This window comes from Zingiber officinale, chromosome 9A (assembly GCF_018446385.1).
Source record: "Zingiber officinale cultivar Zhangliang chromosome 9A, Zo_v1.1, whole genome shotgun sequence".
Taxonomy (NCBI): domain Eukaryota; kingdom Viridiplantae; phylum Streptophyta; class Magnoliopsida; order Zingiberales; family Zingiberaceae; genus Zingiber; species Zingiber officinale.
Window position 1 is genome coordinate 104,178,393 of NC_056002.1, and position 16,773 is coordinate 104,195,165.

At 37.8% G+C, this 16,773-nt stretch overlaps 1 pseudogene; it reads right to left on the reverse strand.

Moving 5' to 3' along the window:
• Positions 1-7,286: 7,286 nt before the first annotated feature.
• LOC122019410 lies at positions 7,287-9,584 on the reverse strand (annotated as a pseudogene).
• Between the last annotated feature and the right edge of the window lie 7,189 nt (positions 9,585-16,773).

Sequence of the window (16,773 nt, forward strand, 5' to 3'; positions counted from 1 at the left end):
ATGCACCTGGGTTTTAGTATGCCTTATTGAAAGTATATGTTGATTATACTCTTGACATATGTGTATATTTGTCATGTGAGTGTTGTTTGAGGGGTATTGCTGATTTTACCTACGATGATATATGCACACGGGTTCGGTATACATTGTTGGAGGTATCACGGTGATTTATACCTATGATGTGAGTATTTTTGGTGTGTACAAATTGGAGGATTATGTCGATCATACATATGTTGTGTGTGCACGTGTGTCAGATGTATGGTTGGTAGCATCATGATGATTCTACCTATGTTAAATGTAGAGTGTTAAATGTCTACATTATTATATTGGTTGTTTTATCCTGTCAACTAATTCTCCCATTAGTGGGTGACCGACCCAGTAGGAGGATGATAGAGTTGATTATGGATTTGATTTGCTTACTGGGTGGTTATACTCTAGGCTACCCACAGTGATCTGTGGTAGAGAGATCTCGTGCAGTCTCTAGCTAGATAGTTAGGTGCTTTGGGCACTTGTATATTGTTGTGGTAGAGCGTAGCTCCCACATGTTATGGATCGTTTCCACATATTCTGGATTCCCACATATTTAGGGATTGTTTTGTAGTGGAGTGTTGCTCCCACATATTGCGGATTGCTTGTAGCGGAGCATTGCTCCCATGTTTATTGTAGATATATATTTCGGATTATCCCACATATGGAGGATTTTTTGTGGTTAAGCGTTGCTCCCATATATGTGGTATTTTGTGTGATGGAGCGTTGCTCTCACACTGGAGGAGCTATTCTTGGTGATTTATATCGTTGGTGATCAGATCTATTTATTGTTGAGGATCTTATGATTAGGAATGTCTGTGATACAAATATTATGTGTCTTGGTTTTACTATTAGGGCTTGCGGTGCCCTAGAGGTTTTCATGGACTCGATGATTTGGGTATCCCTAGGATGTTTGGATTGGTTCCTATTGTCTTATTGACGATGTTGTGATCTATTTCGGATCCGAGGTGAGTCACGTACACCATCTTCGCATAGTTCTAGAAATGTTTCGACAGAAACGTATATATGTGAAGATCAGTAGTGCGTATTTTGGTTGTCTTCTGTGAGATATTTTGGGACACACGGTCACCAGTAGGTGTATACCGTGGTTCCACAGGAGATAGAGGTTGTTACCGTTGAGAGTAGACAGAGTCTATACAGGAAGCTCGCAACTTCCTCTGTTGGCTCGATATTTCCGGAGATACGTTGAGGGTTTCTCACGGATTGCTATGCTACTTACACGCCTGACCAGGAAAGGCGTCAAGTTCTCTTGGACTGAGGATTGCGAGACCAGCTTCCAGGAGTTGAAGTGGAGACTAGTGTCGGCTCCGATTTTGGTTTTACCTTTTGGAGAGGATGGATTTGTGCTCTATACCGACGCATCTCTACAGGATTTGGGCACTGTTCTGATGCAGCACGACACGGTAGTCTTCTATGTTTCTCGGTAGTTGAAGGAGCATGAGGAGAATTACCCAGTACATGACTTGTGATTGACCGTCATTATTTTTGCCTTGAAGATTTGCCAGCATTATCTGTACGATGTTACATTTGAGATTCTCACTGACCATAAGAATCTCAAATATCTGTTCACTTAGAAAGAAACTTAATCTTCGACAGAGGAGATGGATGAAGTTCCTGAAGGCTATGTTTGGACCTTTAGCTATCACCCGGGGAAAAGCTAATGTGGATGCCGATGCACACGGCAGGAAGTCCAGAGGGACTCTCGCTTACTACCGAGTTGTGGTCACGAATTTGTTCAGGGTTTCTTTCAGTTGGGCCTTGAGGAGCAGGGACAGACAGAGCGGGGTATCCTAGTTACCATGGTTGCTCAGTCGTCGATCAGGTCGAGGATCCGATAGGCCCGGCTAGTGATCAGCAATTACAATTTATAGGCAGCCAATAGCTTCTGGGCAGCAGACCGAGTTCACACGAGACGAGGAGGGTATTATACACTTCCGAGGCAGATTATGCGTACTTCAGTCTCATCCGGTCTTATAGGAGTTACTTCAGGAGGCTCATCGCTCATGATTTGCTGTCCACCCAGGCGGTACCCGTGTATACCAAGATTTGAGGTGTTTCTATTGGTGGATAGGGATGGCAATTTCACCCGAACCCGTTGGAGGATCCGACATCCGACCCGAATGGAGGAGGGTATGGAGGGACTATCAATACCCGATACCCGACCCGAATACCCGATTAAATAATATATATACATATATTAAAGAAAATTTTCTTTTTCTAAAATCAATTTACTATTTTTTGTTGATATTAGTAGGCCTATATAGATGTTTAATCTATTTTTTATAATTATATATAAATTTTTTAATAGGATGTTAATTTTAATATGTGTTTGTTGAATGATAATAGCTCGATAGAAAGAAGAAAAATTACACGTATAAAATATATGCGGTCCTTTAATGGGTATGGGTATACCCATTGGATATCCTATACCCGATGGGTATGGGTACGGAGGATAAAGAATCCGACCCGAACCCGACCCATTGCCATCCCTATTGGTGGAACGACATGAAGGAAGACATCACGGATTTTGTAGCTAGATGTCTTGTTTGTTAGCAGGTGAAGGCAGAGCACTAGATACCTGCCGGATTATTTCAGCAGATTCCTATTCCTGAGTGGAAATGGAACATATTACAATGGATTTTTTGGTGAGTTTGCCAAGGAGACGATGAGGCTATGACACGATTTGGGGTAATCGTTGATCGATTAACCAAATCCGCGCACACATTAGTGATCCGGAAGATTGATTTCCTGGATCGATTGGTAGATCTGTTTTGCCGGGAGATCATCAGATCACGTGGTGTCCTGTTGACTATTATTTCGGATAGAGACCCCCGGTTCACGTCTCGTTTTTGACAGAGTCTGCAGCAGGCCTTGGGCACGCAGCTCTATTTCGGTACAACTTTCCATCCGCAGACAGATGGACAGTCAGAGCGGACCATTCAGACTCTAGAGGATTTGCTGAGATCGTGTGTATTGGATTTCGGAGGCAGTTGGGATGACCATCTGCTATTGGTAGAGTTCGCCTACAACAACAACTTACATTCGCCTGTCCAGGTGGCACCGTTTGAGGCGTTGTATGTGGTAGGTCTTGTCGGACACCCATCCTCTGGGATAAGGTTGGGGAGGCCCAGTTGTTGGGACCTCATAGAGCTCAGCTTAAGGCAGAGTTGGTCCGTACTATTAGACGGAGAGTGTCAGAGGCACAGGACTGCCAGAAGAGTTATGCTGACCGGAGTCGGAGACTCTTAGAGTTCTCCATTTGTGACCATGTATTTCTGCGAGTTTCACCCATGAAAGGGGTGAAGAGATTGACCTCAGAGGTAAGCCAGCTCCGCGATACATTGGACCTTTCCCGATCTTGGAGAGGATTGGAGCGGTAGCTTACTGGCTAGCACTACCACCATCCTTGGTAGGCGTGTACGATGTGTTCTACGTGTCTATGTTAAGCTAATACCTATCCGACACGACGCATGTGCTGACAAATATCTTAGTTTCCATTCAGCGTGACGTCACTTATGAGGAGATTCATGTACGGATTTTGGACCGGAAGGAGCGTTAGTTGCGGAACAAGACTATCCGACTGGTAATGTCGGATGATAGCATCATTCGGACGAGGAGGCTATTTGGGAGCTCGATGATACGATCCGAGCTCGATACCCCCATCTTTTCACTTGAGAGATGTGATTTAATTTACCGTTCAACATTTTATACTCTTTACCTGTTGTTGGTACTTGCTGATGGTAGATAACGAAATTTGGGGACCAAATTTCTATTAGTGGGGGAGAATGTAAAATACCAAAAATGGGTGAAGCACCATAAGGAAATTTTCCGAAATTTTTAGAAATTTTCTGGGAATTTTTCGGAGCTCGTATGGACGAGTTTACGGGGATGAAAACTAGGCCCGGGAAAGCCTGTTTGGGCTATCCCATTTAAGCGAGGAAAAGTTTATTTATTTTTATTCTTTTCCTTTTCTTTTCTTTCTCCCCGTTCAATTTCCCCGACGCCGCTTCTCTTCATTTCCTCGGCGGTTTCACTTCGGTTCATCTCCCAACCCGGCATCGCCAATTTTTTCTTCCCCTTCGCTGCTGAGCACTTCTCTTCGTCTCCTTTCTCCTTCTCCACTTTGCGCCGACTCCTACTTGCATCGCCTTGCCTCTTCTTGTGTTGTCGCCAGAGGTGAGCCCTAGAATCACCGCGTCAGGAGAGGAGGACAGCCCTCTCTCGGCCTCGCACCAGCCAGCAACCCGACGCCTCCTCTCTGCCCTTTTCTGATCCGGAGGGTTTCTTTTGTGCCGGCATAGAGCCACCACATCGCCTGGGCTGAATTCTACAGCCGACACACTTTGCCCGAGCTGATGATCCATTATCGTCGATCTGCCGCAGTCACCACCGGCTGCCAATTGATTCTCTTCCATATACTTCCCATCCCTTAGTCCCTGGTGATGAGATTTTCTTCCTCGCGCATCACAGCAACATCCGGATTTGCATCAGAGAGGAAGCTCGAGTTGGAATTCGTGTAAGATGTGTTTGGTTCTAGATTTACAGAATCGGGTGGTATTTTCTGTTTTGGGATGTTAAGCATAGGAGTGCAACTATTCTGTTGTAGCTCTGACGAGGGATTGGCTATTCATGGATAGCTGCTGCCACTAGACCCTTTGATTCGGCTGGTTCCCTAGCTCTAGGGTCTGTAATGGACTTCTCATTTGGTTCAACATGAAGCTTTGGCCAAATTCCCAAATAGCACTAGTTCGATCACCATTACCGCAGTGAACACGCTCCGACACTGATCAAGCAGGTAATCTTCTAGAAATTTATAAGTTGTTGGAGGTCAATTCATTGTTTTATCATACTGGTGCAAATTGAATCAAAGATAGTAGGGATTGGCCCGAATGGTGGAACGATTAGAGTTAATGGGGCTAACCATAACTGATAGATATTTAGTTTGAGATTTGATTTAGCTAATAAATTTATGTAGTTAGCTAAATCTGTATATCGTGTGTTGCAGGACTTTGTTTGGAGACAAACGCCTGGATACGAGATTTATTGCGATACAGACTACGTATAAAGGCGGGTACCTTAACTTATCTTTTTGATATGTCTTGTTGATATGTCTAGTAGGTTATAGTCTTTGGTAATAATTATGTTCGTCCTTGTTTCGGTACGTCACTACCGGATACTCGTTACATGCTTGTTTGCTCACCTGTTATGCATTTTGTGCTAGTACCCATATGATTATATATATGCTCAGTGATGTAGTGACATACCATGCTTGTTATGTTAAGGACCTAGGTTTTTGATATCCTATCTGACCTGTGTACTTTATTTCTTCGTATTTGACCATCGATATTACGATACTCATTTTATATGTATGGATATGGTTATGCTGATCAGTTTATTGCTATGCTTAGTGTCATGCATCATGACTGCATGCTGCGCGATTGTCGGCTCCACTATGGTTGAGCACATCGCCAGTTACATGTACTGCATACACCACCACTCATGGATTAGTGGTATATCAGGCAGGTGTGTGGCGGTTCTGCTGTTTGGCTCCGTTGGTCAGGTGACTCAGCGTGGTAGCCGGCAGACAGTTCCGCTCTGTTTAGCTCCGCTGGTATTTAGTGTAGCAGTGTGGTAGCCGACAGATGGTGGACTCTGTTTGGCTCCGTTGGTCAGGTGACTCAGCGTGGTAGCCGGCAGAGATACCTCCCCGTCATCGTGTACCGGGAGATGAGAGCATTGAGCTCCCCCATTTATGATTTGGGGTCAGAGGACAGGAGTACTCCGACAGCATCCCGTCCACTCAGTCACTCATCAGGTGTAGTGATGGTAGAGTGCATGGTTGTCACAGCCCTACCCACTCGTTCTCACCATTTTGTGTGAGATGACTGACTGGCGTTAGGGGTGACCAGGACGCATCATTGGCATCATACGCATTTATGCATTTACTGCTTGTGTTTGCTGCACTTATATGCTGCATTTGGATGGATGCATACGTTTGACATGCATACAGGATTTATGACACTTCCGGTCTGACGACCTAATTATTCTGATAGGTGGCCCTGGTGAGTACAGTACTCTTCAGCCTTTTCTATTATGCATTACCTTCTTTTGTTCAGGAGACTGTACTCCATAGTTATTACTTTTTGTTATAGTTTACTATACATGTCAACTAGGTATCTGCTGAGTTGTTGAACTCACCCCCGTGGACACTATATTTTTCAGGTACCAGGTTGTTATGATGTCGCTTGGAGTATCCTGTCTGCTGGTCCCCACGTCACATCAGAAGACTTATCGGTTTCACGTATATTTTGTTTGTTTATGTATCAATTTGTTTAGCTTTGTACTCCGATTTTGTTTTTGGAGTGTTGATGTTGTTATGTGATATTTTGTATTGGTTGTTGGTTGTGTAAGCCTAGCCGGCTAGCAGTTTTTGTGCTTTGGTTTGTATTGGGTTTCTGTCATTTTCGTTGTGTGTATATTCCAGCCGCTTGTGGCTGATGTATATTATGCATGTAGAAATGCTTCAGATTGCCACTCGTACAGGGGAAGTGCTGTTGAAATTTCTTTGGACAGGGACTTTCCCGGGGCGTGACACTTTAGGTCCATCAGTAAGTTTTGATCGAAACTCACTGATGGACCTAGAGAGCTCCGATTGCACCCATTTCAGTTCCTGTAGATTTCTAAAATTGTAAGGAGTCCAAATATGCTCTTCATTATTATTTTTGACATTCCTAGTGATGGACCAGAGGTTTTGAAAAATCTAAATTTCTCTTTATTTATTTTTTTAATTTTTTTTTTGTTATTAGGCCTGATATTGGGCCTGATATGGGAGATATCAGGCCTAATAAAAAAAAACGACAGATTTAGGTTTTTCAAAACCTCTGGTCCGCCACTAGGAATGTCGAAAATAATAATAGAGAGCGTATTTGGATTCCTTGCAATTTTAGAAATCCACAAAAACTGAAATGGGTGCAATCAGAGCTCTCTAGGTCCATTAGTGAATTTCAGTCAAAACCCACTGATCGACTTAGAGACCTCAGATTGCAATCATTTCAGATCCTGTAGATTTCTAAAATTGCAAGGAGTCTAAATATGTTCTACATTATTATTTTCGACATTTCTAGTAGTGGACCAGAGGTGTTGAAAAATCTAAACTTTTTTTTTCTTTTTTATTTTTTCCCTGTTGTTAGGCCTGATATCTCTCCCTATCAGGCCTACATTGGGCCTAATATGGAGAGATATCAGGCCCAACGTGAGTTTGATCTCTTATAACCTGTTTGAGAAAAAAATAGAAAAAAAAAATAAAAACATAGAGAAAAAAAAAAGAAGAAGAAAAGAGAAGATAGGTTGCATGCATATAGGAAAGAGAAGAGAGAGAAATGACAAAGAAAAGAAAAAGGAAATCAAATAAATTTGTCAGAAGGGTAGAATAGGAAACCACTGTAAAATGGTGCGCCATTTGGTAAATGCTAAAGTAGTAGACTTCTTTTGGTAAATTCAAAAACCTAAGTACGCCTTTTGGTAAATTGCCGAAGTTTATGAGAGTTTGAGACATGAAAAACATTTTTTATAAAGAGAGTAAACATAGGTTGACTATGAGTACATGAGCAAAAGATGAAAATTACCACAGTACATATAAGGAGAGTTTGAGACATGAAAAACATTTTTTTTAAAGAGAGTACACATAAGTTGACTATGAGTACATGAGCAGAAAATGATAGTTGTAAAGATGAGAATGTTAAGGTAAATGTATGGATATACGAGTATGGACAGAATAAGAAATGAGAGTATTAGAGAAAAAGTTAAAGTTGCATCTATTGAGGAAAAATGTCAGTTAAGTGATGGTACTAACATGTACTTAGATGAACAATAAATACTCCAGTTAGACGATATGAAACTATGATAAACACGCACATCAAACTAGGAAGAGTAAGACATGCACATCAAATAAGAAAGAGTAAGACAAAAAAAACTTAGTTAACAACAATAAAACAAGATAAAATTTATTTAAATATAGATGTTGATATAGTAGGGGATAGAATCCAATGGAGAAAGGATCCATATTGCAGACCTCGCCTAGTAGGATAAGACTTGGTTGTTATTGTTGCAAAGTAAACATAGATTGATACAAGTTAAATTGTCAAGCCTCCCAAAAGTTGTGAAATTTGAATCAAGATTGTCATCGTGAAATCTCACCACAATGCAGGTAATATTATTTGCGCTGTCATGATAGAAAGCAATTTGGATCAATGTCTGTGTCGCAGCCTCTGGTTCTCGTTCTATTCTCACGAGGGCAATGACCTCCTGTGGCAGTAGAAGACATGAATCATGAATAGAATCATAAAATCAAGCAACGAGAGTACAAAGACATAGAAGGATGATTCCAAACTTGTAACACATGGTTTTTAGTTAGGCTAGTATAATGTTGGATTTCAGCATACAAATATGTTTGGAAGAGAAAAAACATGGAATTTCATTAATGAGCTCCATCAAGATTGAGCCGTTCGAAATTCCATGACCTTGGACAAGCAGGGATCCTTAAGAAACACATTGATTGAAAACAAGAAGTTGCATTTAAAGGTCATTATTAAGTCATGTAGTATGGATTAATCGACATAGGAATGAGAAGAAAGATAAGACCTTATGTCTTGTAGGATATTCTAAGATTTTCGAACAAGTAGCTGAGTGTTTAAAGTGGGAGAACCAACCTTGTTGGGGATAACATCCCACATCCCATCGCTTGCAAGAACCAATAACTCAACTCACTCATTAATGTCTTCTTCCTGCCATGAATGTTGCAAATTTATGTCCGCGAATGTTTGTTGTAGCTAAGAAATTGCATTTCATGCTCTACATTGTTCTATCGCATCGCCAATACACCCCCTACCCTCTATGTACCTGAAAAATTCAAACTACTTACAACTTATAATCATTTGTCGTAATCTTAAAATACAGCACCAGGATGATCAAATCAAATATACATCCACATCTGAAGACAAAGTGTTTTAATGATAATGTGGTAGTCGTTCTGATTCTTCGGGGTTGTAATTCAACAGCGCAGTTGGTTTTGCTTGAGGAGGAAAGTTCTATAGTTGCTTGAACTAAGTGTAATAGGAATAACACCAATAACCAAAAACAAAAGGCTAAAAAATCCTATGGGATAGCTGTCGGACAGAATTCAGGTAACCAATAGTTTGAAAGAAGAAATACCAGCCCACATAACAAATCCTCTGGCATCTTGAATCCTTTTGCGCTCATCACTTCTGTTTGGCTTGTGATCAACAAAAAGAGCAATTGCTTTCAGAAAGAACACAAAACATAATTACTCACTGATCATAAATTGGAGCAGCAAACATAATAAGAGCTTTAAAGAATAAATATGATTCATGTGACAAACTTGCATGACATCAATGAAAGGTCTTGATCATACCAAAAGTTAGATAGCTTTCACCATCGAAGTGAATATAATGGCAGGCTTTTGTATTTTTAGTTGAGGTTTCAGGTAAACCATATGAAGGTGAAATTGCTGTTAGAATCATTTGATTCACTTGTAAAATGATATGATTATTACATCTTACATATGAGCCAACATTTAAAAGAACCGTGATGGCTCAATACATTCATTTGTGTTGATGCTATTGTGATTCTAAGTCGAGAACAAGGTAAACTCAGTGATGAATTTTCGACGTCAAAAAAAAGTATTTGATGATAAATTTACTATTGACAATTTCCTTTCAATTTTTAGAATGAAAAAACAAAAAAAAATTGTATATTCACTACAAAAATATTCTGATTTACCTACGGAATTTTTAGTCGAAAATCCATCAGTATATTCAATTACCGATAGCGTTCCGACGAAAACTAGTTTGTCGGGAGATGATTTGTTCGGAACAATTTTTCCGACAAAATTTAAACTTCTGTCGTTATAATTTCCAGCGGAATACATATTCCGTTGGTAAATTCTAAAAAATATTTGTCGACGGAAACAATGATTTTATCGGTATACACCATCAAGAACATTGTTCCTCGGATTTTGAACAACCAGCTTATATCGACGGAAATACTATTTCCGGTTGTACCCAATAAATGGATATGCCGATGGAAACCACTGTTTCCATTGGTAATTACTGACGGAAACAATGATTTCCGTTAGAAAATATCGATATGCAGTAATGATACGGAACAAGGAATATCGATAGAAACATTGTTTCTGTCAGTAAAACAAAAAATAAAAAAGGACCATTTTGTATTTGGGATTTACCCTGTTTACAATTTACATATCTATATAAAATCATCACAAGCAATGACATTTCATACCTACAAATATCATATTTTATAATCCATACATACAATCACATTTTACACATCCTAACAATCTATATATACATACAAACAAATACAATTCTAACAATTCATATATCACAAACACAAATAAACTTGTATAAATAAATAGTCTTGTGAATATAAACAAATAAAAACAGACACAATCTAAACAACACATAAACACAATAATAGAAACAAAATACAAACATAATAATATAAACAAATATCCATATCTAAATTAAATCCAAATGTACATAATCAAATATATAAATTCATACCATGATAGAAAATACTCCAAATAATACTAGTAATATAAAATTATGTAGAAAGTCAAATACAATAGATTATGATCAGATTAATGTATAATTCAAAATTTTACATGTATGTATAACTAATTTTACATGTAATAAAAAAGATACTGGGATAAAAAGATGATGATGATGATGATGATGATGATGATGATCATGATCATGATCATGATCATGATCATGATGAATATGTAAATAGGGACTCCTAAAATATATAGTAATATAATATTTAGAAATGAACAAATTAGAATATCAAAACTAAATATATTTTGCATGGTTTATATATGAGGATAGCTAATAAAGTAACTACTAATGGTTCTTGCATCAAGTTTTCTTTCATGTGGATTATATACTTTTATTTTTGCCGGGCAACCCCAAACATGGAGGTGCCTTAAACTAGATTTCTTTCTCATCCACAGTTCCTAAGGAGTTTTAGGAATTGCTTTTCTAAGAACTCTATTAAACAGATATACAATAGTCTTTAATGTATGCATCCACAATGATAAAGGTACAGTATTATAACTTAACATACTCCTACCCATGTCTATAAGAGTACCATTCCGCCTTTCAACCCATTCTGTTGCAGTTACCTGACATAGTATATTGTTCACATATGCCTCGACTTTGAAGAAAATTTTCAAATGAACCAGGAGATTGTCTATTCTCATTATATTTTCTATAATATTCACCACCTCTATTGGACCTTGCAACTTTCACTTTTCTATCCAATTGTCTTTCAACCTCATTAATGAGTACCTCAAGGATGTCCGCTACTTGAGATTTTTCATACAATAAGTATAAATAACAATAACATGAGAAGTCATCAATAAAGGTGTTAAAATATTTTTCGCCACTCCAAGATGGAGCGTTAAAAGAACCACAAATATTAGTGTGTATTATTTCAAGTGGTTGGCTGCTTCTTGTGGCTAGATTTCTTGATATATGTTTGGTTTGCTTTCCCTTAATACAATCCAAACATATGCCCCAATCATCAAAATCCAATTGAGGTAATATTCCACTTTTTTGTAACCTCATTATCCTTTCTTTCGATATGTGACCTAATCTTTAATGTCATAAATAAGCAGAATTCTCATTATGTGCACTATGCTTATTACCAGTTATATGTTCAACATAAAACAAATATTCAACAAATTTAACTTCAAGATTGAAACGATATAAATCATCTATTAAAGTACCAGAACCATAATAGTACTTATATTTATATAAAGAAAATACACTATCTTCAATCTTAAAATTAAATCCTACATCATCCAACTTTCCAATAGAAATTAAATTCCTAGCACATATTAGAACATAGAGACAATTTCTAGATCAAAAGAACAACCAGTAGCCAAGATCAATCTACATGTCCCAATTCCTTCTATTCATGCTTTCATTCTGCTCTCTATATATAAAAACTTTCCAATTTCGTTTATGATTTGGACCAAAAGGAATCTCTGTATAATATGTGATAAATGAGTAGTTGTACCATAATCTAACCACCAGGTATTATCAGGTACTTCAATAAGATTTAATTCAAAATTTATTGAAACATAGTATTTACTTTTCTTTTCGGACCAACTCTTTCTTTTTGGACAATCCTTTTTGAAGTGGTCACTTTTATCATAAAAATATCACTTCTTTTCTTTACGGACTCCACTTTCTTTCAACTTTCAAAAGGGTATTGTCTTTATTTTTACCCTTTTTTACTTGGTTTAACCTTTCTGCTATCGACTCTATCATAAGTCGACAAATGGATGGAGTGATCCCTTATTTTCTTCAACCTTCCTCCTCCTGAACCAACATAGCCTTAATTTCTTGAAAGTTTCATTTCTCTTTAATGATGTTATAATTCATTTGGAATTGTCTAAACTCAGAAAAAAGTGATTTTATGATAAAATTTACTAGGAATGACTCACTCATATCTATTCCCATCAACTTCAACTTTGCTGCTACATTTGCCATGCTTATCATATGATCATGAATGAGCCGAGACCAAACAAATTTCTTAGTGATCAACTCACTCATTAAGGTCCCCAAAATAGACTTATCAGTAATCTCTAGTTGTAAGTATTCCTTAATCAATTTTATGAATTCCCTTGCATTATCAATCTTGGGCATAGATGACATTTCGACCATCGTCATCTTTATTAAGTTCAAACTCAACCTATTAGACCACACCTAAGCCTTGTAAAGAGTCTTGTCAGCATTGGTATTGGTCTCCGTAATGATTGTGAGCTTCTGTTCTATTACCAATATCATATTAAGGCCCATAACACCCCGTTGAAATTGGATTTGTTCAAACCTACCAGCATAATTCAAGCCATTGAACTTAACGATTCCATTTCCTAAGGAAAATATATTAATATTTCGAATAGATTTAATGGATCAAATTTAAATCAACTTTAACAATGCATTTAAGTTCACCTTTGGGTGATACTCAAATGCATAACTATAATGGCATTGATGCTAAATGAACATATTTTAATGGGCTAACATCCATATTTAAAGTAATTAACACTCATATCATCTTTGGATATACAAGCTTTTATCAAATATGTTAATAAATCTTTTAATATCATTCATTATAAGCAATATGCACATTTGGGTGATCTATATATGCCTTATAACAATGAATTTTAATTATCCCAAAATATGTCATTGATATTGCTTCATATACAACTATGAAATATTGAAATCATAAATTTAACAGAGTTGATTAATTTGGTGATTAACAAAAACTCAAATCCATAATATATAATTACAAATTGCAATAATGCATTTGATCAAATCAATTACCTAACATACTGAATTAATGTATATACGGTTTAAATCATGCATTTAATCAAAATGACATTTAATTCATAATTTCCTAATATTGTGAATTAATCAAATACATGTGAATAAAGCAAAAGTTAGATGCCGTGACTATATACGGAATTTTTAAACAACAATCATTCATAAACCTTGACTGTATATTGTATTCTTAAATAAAATTCCTAAACAGCAACTAATATTCATGCACCGAAATTAATTCATGGAAATTATAAATATCCATAACGTGGCTATGATATCATTATTAGAAAGGTTAACCTATAGAAAATTAAGGAACATGGATATAATAATTTTCAATATGTAAATGTCTACAATTGAGAAACTAAGAGTAAAACGTACCATCCATAATGTATAAGGTTTTGAGAACTTGCTTCCTCTTTCTCTCCTCTCTATCTTTTTTTTTCCTTTTTTTTTTTTTCTTGATTTCTTTGTTGATGAAAGATATATCCTTTATATATTTTATCCATGGAAGTTACCCCACATTTTCAAAAGTGAACTTTTATTAGGAGTAGTTATTTTATGTAGAAAACTCCTAATCATTACTCTTTTGATAAATCATTTCCGGATAACTTAATATAAGATAAAACTACTTTATAAATGTGAGATAAGAGGGATTCAATATAAAATATATTGGACCCCATGATTATTTTGATGTGATCAACCAAGTTAGTTAGGTCCTGTTTGTTTTTGATCCCTGTGTCTAAGTGTGCAGGAGCTTAGGAGCGCAGGAAGTCGAGCGGAAAACGTAGCTAGCGAGAAGGAAGATATGGGAAGGGAGCCGACGGGCTCGGTGCGTCCGAAGGACGAGAGAACTGCGGAAGTGTACACCGGTGGGCGAGAAGAACGTGCGCGACGTTCGAGGGACGTGAAGCCGAGATGGAAGACTATCCGAGGAGAAGGTCGGGAATTTGGTTCGGGTGAACCCTATTCCGGTTAGTCGGAATCACCCAAACGAATGGAGAATCGGAAGCCAAAGAAGTTAAAAAGAGAAGCTGGAAACACTTATATACCTGCCAGCTTTGAGGCGCCTCAAGCAAGATTGGAGGCGCCTCAACCTTGAAGGTGCCTCAAGCAGAATTGGAGGTGCCTCAAACTTGGAGGCGCCTTCATGCTTGTTTGAGGCGCCTCAGCCCGGGTCAAAATAATTGTTTACATTCAGATAGAGTTCTATCCGATTAAACTGGTTGGAGGCACCTTGGACCTCTCTAGAGGCGTCTTCAACCCTCAAGATAGATTTTTCAGGAGCTATATAAAGGTCTCTGGAGCTAGGAATTAATCATTCAATCAGGCATTCAATTCCTAGCAACTTGTGAACTCTTTTAGTGTGTAAAAAGGCTTCTCTGCCTATAGTGAAGGAGACATTCTAGTGCAGCTGTTCAACCGCCTTGGATTAACAACCATCTTGATTGTAACCAAGTTAATTTCTTGTCTCTTATTTTAATTCTGCCTTTTACTTTAATTGATGCTATTTCTTTTGAGTTGAAAAATTGAGGAGGACATACTTTTATTTTACAGGCAATTCACTCCGCTCTTGCCGGCCCCACTGGACCAACAAAATAGAATCCATGACTTTAATTATCTTTTTGCCAAACAATCATGATGTTTTATGTCAAAGTTAATTCTATAATTTATATGGATCATAATAGATTATTAATAAATAATCTATCAATTGAACCATAAACTTACTGATAGCTAGTTTTGTATCTGTCATGAACTGTGGATGTTTCATGAGGTTTTTGTTGGATCCAAGCATTCGATAGAGGGGGGGGTGAATATCGATTAAAATAAATTTTTGAGTAGGCAGCGGAATAATAAAAAAGAATGACGCAAGTAGTTTTACTTGGATCAGAGCCTGTGTCGACTCCTACTCCAAGGCCCGCACGCAAGGGTGCTTTCGATAGGCAATTCACTAGCAATTCGAAGTTGTTTACAACTTAAAGTACACGAAAGCTAATGAAAAAATAATACTGACAAGAAAAAGAAGAATTAAAAGAGCAGAGCGTTGTCAGACTTTCTTCGCGGCGTCGCAGGAGCACCAGAGAGCGAATCGTGAGTTGTGTTTCTGACTCCAGCCATGACCCTCCTTATATAGGAGGTTCGGGGCGGCTGGAACCTTCAGGGCGCCCTGGATGTGACGTAGTCGAGCCAATCAGTGAGCTCTATTTGGCAAGGCGACGTTGGGATAAAATTTCACCTCCGGGCACCTGGAACCATCCCGGGCACCCGGACCCTCATTTTGCAGCAGATTCCTTCCTGCAAGAGAAAGTTAGTCCGTAGGCAAATATAAGATATATATTCTGTAAAACAAAATATTATCACAGTTAAAAATCAAACGGAATATTAATTAGATTCCGTCTCCTCAAGACCAGAATCTAGTCACGATCTCGACTTAGAGTTCCGAAATGATTCTAAGTCGGATCGATGCCTAATGTTCCCTTCCCGGCAACGCATCCTCACAGTCACTCCCCTCCAGTGACTTACCTTCACTTACCTGTCAGACATCCGGCTAGCCCTTCGACCCGTTTGGGCTTTGTGCCAGCTATTCGGTTAGCCCGTCGACCCATTTGGACTTCATGCTAGCTATGCGGTCGACCCGTTGACCTAGCTGGGCTTCTCCTGCACACTCGGTCAGAGTGTTAGATAACACCGAAACTAACTTAACCTATTTTTCATTCATCAAAACTTGAGTTAGACCGTTAGTGCTAGCCGCACCAACAATCTCCCCCTTTTTGATGCAATGGCAACCTGGTTAAGTTAGTTAAAAAGTTATGCAAGTGAAAACAAGCATAAGGTTGTTAAGTTAGCTTTTTAAATTTTTGTTATTTGTTTTGTTTAACTAACTTAACCACCTAACCCTTCCCCTTAAGCATTCATCAAAAGATTAACATAGAACAACTTGTAAATGAAAAATGCAAGGTAAAAGTAATCTAAAAATGTACGTCAGATTATCTTGAGGGAGTATAACATAGAAAAATAACTTAATTTTTTTTTTAACTTTTATCTTTTTCAAAAAGTAACTACGTTTAACTTTTAGAAAGATAAATGTAATCTTAACTTAATCTTTCGAAAAAAGTTTTGCGATTTGGAAACATAATTTGCAAAGATAGTATAAAATATTAGGGTTAAGTTCAAGTTACAAGTCAACCTTTTAAAATTAAGTAAAATCAAGTTTGAGTTTGTAAAACTTAACTAAGTAAAATTTATTTTCAACTCTGAGTCAGTAACCTCCAATAAATTTTCAAAAATATGTTTTTAAACTTAA